The sequence below is a fragment of the Erinaceus europaeus genome, chromosome 10, assembly GCF_950295315.1.
Source record: "Erinaceus europaeus chromosome 10, mEriEur2.1, whole genome shotgun sequence".
NCBI lineage: Eukaryota > Metazoa > Chordata > Mammalia > Eulipotyphla > Erinaceidae > Erinaceus > Erinaceus europaeus.
Window position 1 is genome coordinate 20,381,140 of NC_080171.1, and position 9,921 is coordinate 20,391,060.

A 9,921-nucleotide genomic window follows, 5' to 3' on the forward strand; every position below is an offset into this window, starting at 1 on the left:
AAAAGTGACTGGTGACAATCAGTGTGTGACAAGGAGAGGATCAGGGTGTGACAAGGAGGGGGGTGGAGCAAAAATATATCATGAAACAGTGGGGATTGAACCAATGCCCTGGAGGGAGGTGCTTGTTAACAGCGGTTATATAAATAGAATGAAGTGGTTATGTAAATAGAATAGTGTTAAGCAGGGGGGATTTAAACCAAATGAAACAGAAGGGGTCTCATGCATACCAACACTCCCCCCTCCTCCTCCCCCCCTCCCCCTCCTCTTCCCCCTTCCATTCTTCTTCTTCTTCTTCTTCTTCTTCTTCTTCTTCTTCTTCTCCTTCTCCTTCTCCTTCTCCTTCTCCTTCTCCTCCTCCTCCTCCTCCTCCTCCTCCTCCTCCTCCTCCTCCTCCTCCTCCTCCTCCTCCTCCTCCTCCTCCTTCTTCTTCTTCTTCTTCTTCTTCTTCTTCTTCTTCTTCTTCTTCTTCTTCTTCTCCTTCTTCTTCTTCTTCTCCTTCTTTTTAAACAACTTTACTTTGAAGACTGCTAACTTCTGGTGATAAAGATGATGGCTAACCTTTATCTTTTATTTAGCACTTATCTCTTTTAAGTTCTTTTTATGTTGTCTTGCAAAATCATCACCATCTCCCTAGGAGGCAGCTATAATTATACCTATTTGTAGATGTTTTATGAAGTTAAAAAAAATTAAGTCATTTGCTCAGGTTATGACACTAGGTAACTGAAGACTGGGGACTTAAATCCAAGTGTGACTAATCTCATTGCTACTCTTCACTGTTATCTATGTTGTACTGCATCTACACTAGTAGTTTGCCTTATTTTTCCTCAAACCAAAAGATAGTCCATGTTTATAAAAAGTATCAAATTGTTCCTTTAAAAGATATCATTCACATCACTGCAGTTTCCAATGGAGGAAATGAGGACACAGAACTCTGGTGGTAAGAACAGTGAGGAACTGTACCCCTGCTGCCTTGTAATTTTGTAAATAAATATTAAGTCACTAATAATAATAATAATGAGATAGCGTCGCAACTGCTAAATATCAAAAGTAGTTTCGGTGTATATTTTTAAAAATTAATTAAAAGACAGTTAATCATTTTAATGAAGTAAAATTATATTTCTTACTCTGTGTGAATTTTAGAAAATACATATATTTCCTAGTGAAAAAAATTATGATTAGTCCCAAGTTTGAAAGAGCTAATTGTAAAAGCATATACAATTTAGAGATAATTATAGTAGTTAAGGTTCTAATAGTCATGGAAATGTTTTAGATTTGTAGAAATTAAAAGCTCATTTGTATTTCTCTAGAATTACAAATATTAATTTTCTTTTCTTTTTTATGAGTGATTTAATATTTATTTACAAAATTATGAGATAACACCATTCCCACAGCTAGATTTCTGTATCTCCATTCCCTCCATTGCAAGCTGCAGTAGTTCTCCCAAGGTCACAGATATGCATTAACTATTATTTCTATAACTATCTGTCTACCTATATGTATTTGCTCATTTTTTGCCTATGGTCCTGCCTTCTCTTCCTTTCTCTTCTTTTCTCTTCTTTCTTTTCTTTATTGTGGGTGTTACTGTTAGTCGACAGTAAAATACAGTAGTTGGTACATGTGTAATATTTCTTGGTTTTCTATATAACACTCTAATCCTCCACATAGGTCCTCTTCTGCCATCATGTTCCAAGACCTGAATTCTTCCCTATGCCCCAGAGTCCTATACTTTGGTGCAATATACCAGTCCAAGTTCTGCTTTATGTTTCCCCTTCTGTTTTTACTTGTCAACTTCTATCTATGAATAGGATCATCTCATCTTCACCCTTCTCTTTCTGACTCATCTCACTTAACATGATTTCTTCAGGCTCCATCCAAGATGAAGTGAAGAAAGTGAATCCACCATTTTAATAATTGAGTAGTATTCTAAGTATTTATATATATATATAAACTCACAACTTACTTAGCCACTCACCTGTTGTTAGATATCCAGGTGGCTTCTAGGTTTTGGCTATTACAGATTGTGCTGCTATGAACACAGATGTACGCATATCTTTTTGGATGGGTGTGTTTGACTCCTTAGCATATATTCCCAGGAGGGATATTTCTGGGTCATAAGGGAGGTCCATTTCTAGCCTTGTGAGAGTTCTCCAGACTGCTCTCCACAGGGGTTGACTCAATTTACATTCTCACCAGCAGTGTACAATGGTCCCTTTGCTCCCACAACCTTGCAAGCACTTGTTGTTGCTCTCTGATGTAAGATATTCTCACAGGGGTGAAGTGATACCTCATTGTTGTCTTTGATTGCATTTCTCTGATGACCAATGACTTGGAGCATTTTTCAATTGTGTGTTGGCTTTTGGATCATTTCTCTGGTGAATATTCTATTCATATCCTCATCCCAGTTTTGGATAAAGTCACTTTTATTTTTTATTGTTGTTGTTGAGTTTGGTGAGGTCTTTATATATTTTGATTATTGGTCTCTGGTTATGTATGACATGTAAATATTTTCTCCCATTCTTTAAGAAGTCTCTGTTTGGGTGGAGCTATCTTTTTTAAAAAATTGATTTAAGATTCGACTTCCAGAGGCGGAGCTATGAGCAGCAGATCGCTTTCTCTCCTCTCCTCTCCCGGATCAACTAGGAATACCAAAGGAGACTACCCGGACTGAAACAAGACAGGACTAGAATGACCACAGGAATCCAGTAAATCACCCGTGAGTACAAACACGCATGGCTGGTGACAGAGAGGAGAGAGGGGCCTAAGGAGAGATTAAGTGACTGCTAACAGTTCAACAGTTTATCAGTGGAGACACCACCTCCAGTCTGCTCCACAACAAGGGGACAGCTGAAGGGAGGAAAGGATTCCCCAGAGACTCACCAAGTGCAACTCTGAGTCTCCATTGCTACTACCCTCAGAATCTGGAGCAGCAACAGGGAGGGACACCAGGGGACAGAGATCTAACCAGGAAACTCAGGAGAAGACCTATACCTCCATGGCATAGCTGAGGGACTGTGAAAGTCTCTTTGCATAACCACTGGATTATCTCTGCCACACCCTGCTTTATCTCTTGGTCAGGAGTCAGTGATTAAGCTAAGAAGCCTCTTGATAGTTTAAAAGCCCTCAGGCTCCCATAGCCTACAGGGAAGAAAAAAAAAGAGGCTTTTACACCACTGAGCTCCAACTCAGGGATTGAAAAAACTGTTAACTTCCACCACGGTAAACCCTTTAATTAAATTACTTAGACACAAGTCAATCCAGGCAATAGTGATCAATAATTTAAAAAGTGCTGATAAAGGGAACTCATAACATAATATATAAAATGGTTAAAACAACAAGAAAAAATATTGGAGACTCGAACCAGGACAAGAGTCCAGCTAAAAGTCCTCCAGAGGGTGAAGCAAAAAACAACGAGTTCAACATCCAAACATTAGCTAAGGAAATAATAACAGGAGTGAGTAAAGAATTTGAAAAAATTGTAATCAGAAATGCAAGAACAACAAATGAGAATATGGAAGAAAATAATTATCTCATGGTTATTAGAGAGCTGAAAGCTGAAATCGCTGAGCTAAGAAGGCAACTAGCTGAACAAGCTAAATCAGTATCAGAGCAGGGCAACAAAATAGATGAACTCCAGAAAGCAATAGAGGGCAGAGAGAATAGACTCTATGAGGCTAAAGACAGAATTAGCAAGATTGAGGATGAATTAGAGACAACTAAAAAAGAAGTAAGAGATTTCAAAAAGAGATTAAGAGATACTGAAAACAACAACAGAGTCCTATGGGATGACTTCAAAAGAAACAATATACGCATTATTGGCTTACCAGAGGAAGAAAGAGAAGGAGAGGAAGAAAGCATTCTCTAGGCCATAATAGCTGAAAATTTCTCTAGTTTAGACAACACCAAAGACATAAAGATTCAAGAAGCCCAGAGGGTCCCAAACACAATTAACCCAGACCTAAAGACACCAAGACATCTCATACTTAGACTGGAAAGGAATAAGGATAAAGAAAGGATCCTCAAGGCTGCAAGAGAAAAACAAAGAGTCACCTACAAAGGAAAACCCATAAGATTAGCAGCAGACTTCTCCATACAAACACTACAGGCCAGAAGAGAATGGCAAGATATCTATCGAGTGCTCAATGAGAAAGGCTTGCAGCCAAGAATACTGTATCCTGCTAGACTGTCATTTAGACTAGATGGAGGCATCAAAACCTTCTCAGACAAGCAACAGTTGAAGGAAGCAACCATAACCAAGCCTGCCCTGAAAGAAGTTCTGAAAAGTCTCCTATAAACAACCAGACCACCACAAATAGGACATATATCAAAACACTCTAAAACTCTACAAGAATGGCATTAAAATAAATTACTTTGATATCAAATCTTTGATATCAATTAGATTGATATCTAAAGAATGGCATTAAAATTAAATTACTTAGACACAAGTCAATCCAGGCAATAGTGATCAATAATTTAAATAATTAAATATCTATTAAATAATTTAAATAATTAAATATCTAATTCTTTAGATATCAATCTTTGATATCAATAAATGTCAATGGCCTGAATTCACCTATTAAAAGACACAGAGTAAGAAGATGGATCAGAAAACACAACCCAACAATATGTTGTCTACAGGAAACTCACCTAATTCAACAAGACAAACACAGACTAAAAGTGAAAGGATGGAAAATTATCATACAAGCCAATGGCCCACAAAAAAGGGCAGGAACAGCTATTCTCATATCTGACATGATAGACTTTAAAATAGATAAGATTAAAAAAGATAGGAATGGACACTACTTAATGCTCAGAGGATCAGTCAATCAAGAGGACTTAACAATTATTAATATCTATGCACCCAATGAGAAGCCATCTAAATACATCAAACTTCTACTGAAAGAGCTACAGCAATATATTAACAGTAACACAATAGTAGGGGACTTCAACACCCCACTATCTCACCTTGACAGATCATCCAGGAAGAAAATCAATAAAGACATAAGGGAGCTAAATGAAGAGATAGATAAACTAGAACTATTGGACATTTTCAGAGTCATTCATGCCAAGAAACTGAAATACACATTTTACTCAAATCCACATGGATCATTCTCAAGGATAGACCATATGTTAGGCCACAAAGACAGCATCAGCCAATTCAAGAGCACTGAAATCATCCCAAGCATCTTCTCTGACCACAGTGGAATTAAACTAACACTTAACAATCAAGAAAAGATTAGTAACAGTCCCAACATGTGGAAGCTCATCAGTACACTTCTTAACAACTTCTGGGTCAAAAAGGAAATCAAGGAAGAAATCAAAATGTTTCGAGAGTTCAAAGAAAATGAAGACACAAACTATCAAAATATTTGGGACACAGCTAAAGCAGTCCTAAGAGGGAAGTTCATAGCTATACAAGCACACATTAGGAAACAAGAAAAGGCACAAATAAACAGCCTGATTGCACATCTTAAAGACCTAGAAGAAGAACAACAAAGGAATCCTAAAGCAACCAGAAGGACAGAAATCACTAAAGTTAGGGCAGAAATAAATAACATTGAGAATAGGAAAACCATACAAAAGATCAATGAAAGTAAATGTTGGTTCTTCAAAAGAGTAAACAAAATCAACAAACCTTTAGCCAGACTCACAAAATAAAAAAGGGAGAAGACCCAAATAAATCGGATAGTAAATGAAAGAGGAGATATCACAACAGACACTGCAGAAATTCAACATATCATGCGAGGCTTCTATGAACAACTATATGCCACCAAGCTAGAGAACCTGGAAGAAATGAATGATTTCCTAGATACCTACCAACTTCCAAAACTAAGTAAAGAGGAAGTGAATAACATGAACAGGCCCATCACAGCTAATGAAATTGAAACAGTTATTAAAAATCTCCCCAAAAATAAAAGTCCTGGACCAGATGGTTTTACAAATGAATTCTACAAAACTTTCAAAGAAGAACTAATACCTCTACTTTTAAAAGTCTTCCAGAAGATTGAAGACACTAGAATACTCCCTGTCAGCTTCTATGAAGCCAAGATCATCCTGATGCCAAAAGCAGACAGGGACACAACCAAAACAGAAAACTACAGACCAATATCTCTGATGAACATAGATGCAAAAATATTGAACAAAATTCTAGCCAACCGGATACAGCAGTATATCAAAAAGATTGTTCATCATAACCAAGTGGGGTTTATCCCAGGCATGCAAGGTTGGTTTAATATATGTAAATCAATCAATGTGATCCACCACATCAACAAAAGCAAAACCAAAAACCACCTGATCATATCAATAGATGCAGAGAAAGCCTTTGACAAAATACAACATCCCTTTATGATCAAAACACTACAAAAAATGGGAATATATGGAAAATTCCTGAAGATAATGGAGTCTATATATAGCATACCTACAGCCAATATCATACTCAATGGTGAAAAACTGGAAGCATTTCCACTCAGATCAGGTACTAGACAGGGCTGCCCACTATCACCATTACTATTCAACATAGTGTTGGAAGTTCTTGCCATAGCAGTCAGGCAGGAGCAAGGAATTAAAGGCATACAGATTGGAAGAGAAGAAGTCAAACTCTCCTTCTTTGCAGATGACATGATAGTATACATGGAAAAACCTAAGGAATCCAGCAAGAAGCTTTTGGAAATCATCAGGCAATACAGTAAGGTGTCAGGCTATAAAATTAACGTTCAAAAGTCAGTGGCATTCCTCTATGCAAACACTAAGTTAGAAGAAATTGAAATCCAGAAATCAGTTCCTTTTTCTATAGCAACAAAAACAATAAAATATCTAGGAGTAAACCTAACCAAAGAAGTGAAAGACTTGTATACTGAAAATTATGAGTCACTACTCAAAGAAATTGAAAAAGACACAAAGAAGTGGAAAGATATTCCATGTTCATGGGTTGGTAGAATTAACATCATCAAAATGAATATATTACCCAGAGCCATCTACAAATTTAATGCTATCCCCATCAAGATCCCAAGCACATTTTTTAGGAGAATAGAAAAAATGCTACAAATGTTTATCTGGAACCAGAAAAGACCTAGAATTGCCAAAACAATCTTGAGAAAAAAGAACAGAACCGGAGGCATCACACTCCCAGATCTCAAACTGTATTATAGGGCCATTGTCATCAAAAGTGCTTGGTACTGGAACATGAACAGACACACTGACCATTGGAATAGAATTGAGAGCCCAGAAATGAGGCCCCACACGTATGGACATCTCATCTTTGACAAAGGGGCCCAGACTATTACATGGGGAAAGCAGAGTCTCTTCAACAAATGGTGTTGGAAACAATTGGTTGAAACATGCAGAAGAATGAAACTGAATCACTGTATTTCACCAAATACAAAAGTAAATTCCGAGTGGATCTAGGACTTGGGTGTTAGACCATAAACTATCAGTTACTTAGAGGAAAATATTGGCAGAACTCTTTTCCGCATAAATTTTAAAGACATTTTGAAAGAAACGAATCCAATTATAAGGAAGACTAAGGCAAGTATAAACCTATGGGACTACATCAAATTAAAAAGCTTCTTCACAGCAAAAGAAACCACTACCCAAACCAAGAGACCCCTCACAGAATGGGAGAAGATCTTTACATGCCATACATCAGATAAGAGTTTAATAACCAACATAAATAAAGAGCTTGCCAGACTCAACAACAAGACAACAAATAACCCCATCCAAAAATGGGGGGAGGACTTGGACAGAATATTCACCACAGAAGAGATCCAAAAGGCCGAGAAACACATGAAAAAATGCTCCAAGTCTCTGATTGTCAGAGAAATGCAAATCAAGACAACAATGAGATATCACTTCACTCCTGTGAGAATGTCACACATCAGAAAAGGTAACAGCAGCAAATGCTGGAGAGGGTGTGGGGTCAAAGGAACCCTCCTGCACTGCTGGTGGGAATGTCAATTGGTCCAACCTCTGTGGAGAACAGTCTGGAGAACTCTCACAAGGCTAGAAATGGACCTACCCTATGACCCTGCAATTCCCCTCCTGGGGATATATCCTAAGGAACCCAACACATCCATCCAAAAAGATCTGTGTACACATATGTTCTTGGCAGCACAATTTGTAATAGCCAAAACCTGGAAGCAACCCAGGTGTCCAACAACAGATGAGTGACTGAGCGAGTTGTGGTGTATATACACAATGGAATACTACTCAGTTGTAAAAAATGGTGACTTCACCATTTTCAGCCGATCTTGGATGGATCTTGAAAAAATCATGTTGAGTGAAATAAGTCAGAAACAGAAGGATGAATATGGGATGATCTCACTCTCAGGCCGAAGTTGAAAAACAAGATTAGAAAAGAAAACACAAGTCGAACCTGAAATGGAATTGGAGTATTACACCAAAGTAAAAGACTCTGGGGTGGGTGGGTGGGGAGAATACAGGTCCATGAAAGATGATGAATGACATAGTGGGGGTTGTATTATTAAATGGGAATCTGGGGAATGTTATGCATGTACAAACTATCGTATTTACTGTTGAATGTAAAACATTAATTCCCCAATAAAGAAATAAATTATTTAAAAAATTGATTTAATAATGATTGACAAGGCCATAGGATAAGAGGGGTACAATTCCACACAATTCACACCACCAGAGTTCCAAACCCCATCCCTTCCATTGGAAGCTTTCCTGTTCTTTATTCTTCTGGGAGCATGGACCTAAGATCACTATGGGGTTCAGAAGGTGGGAGGTCTGGCTTCTGTAATTGCTTCTCCACTGGACATGGGCATTGGCAGGTTGATCTATGCTCCCAGACTCTCTCTCTTTTCCTAGTGGGGCAGGGCTCTGGATAAGTGGGATTACAAGGTACATTGGTGAAGTCATCTGTCCAGTGAAGTCAGGTTGCTGTCATGGTAGCATCTGCAACTTGGTGATTGAAAAAGCATTAAGACATAAAGCAGAACAAATTGTTTAATAATGAGGAATCTAAAGTTAATAATAGAGCAGATGAGGTTTGAAGTCTCCATTTTTGCAGATTTCCCTTTGGAAAAGGCTAGTAGGTCTATTTTAGGTATATTCCAACGGGCTCATGAATTTACTAATTTTTTCCTGAGCCTGACAGCTAACATTACAGGTGGGCTAAAGGTATTGTCTGGGGAGATGTTGTCAGAGTTGGAAATAAGACTAGAAAGCTGGATCAGGGAAGACAGTAGCTCCCAAATATGGGGAAAGTATGTAACTGTCATTAACTATAAACCCCATCAATTTGATCTGGGGCCCATAGTCAGCACAGGAGCCTATGTAACCTCTGCATCCCTGTCTGAGCTCGAATTCTATAGTCATAGCTATGAACTTTCTAAGCTGCACTCATTGAAAGATCCGTCTTCCTCAAATAGCAGAATATGTTGACCCAACCTCCCTTTGATGAATGGGACAACCATTGAAGACAAGATCATGTTGGCCCCCATTGAAGACAAGATCCTATGGAGTCCCACAAGAGGGTCCACTATGTTGTTCTTGATGGAAATGACCAGTGACAATGGAGAGAGGGGTCTATTATAGGTATAAGCCCATCATGTCTATGTGGGAATCCCAGAATTCCCTGACTAGGGCCCTGGATGATGGGGTGGCCTGGAAATGGCCAAAAGAGCCATCATTAAAATATGCTGGTCACTTGTCCTTATTCAACTTTTGTAGTCCTTACCTTGTCTGACAAAGTTAGCTTTGGAGTGATGAGGGAAGAGAAATGGGAAGTAGGTGAGGAGGGTATCTAGGTCTAAGTAGGAACTATTTGATTAAGTACTTTATGGTACCTAATTTTTATTTTATTTATTTATTTATTTATTTCCCCTTTGGCTGCCCTTGTTGTCTTTTTATTGTTGTTGTAGTTATTATTGTTGTTATTGATATTGTCGTTGTTAGATAGAA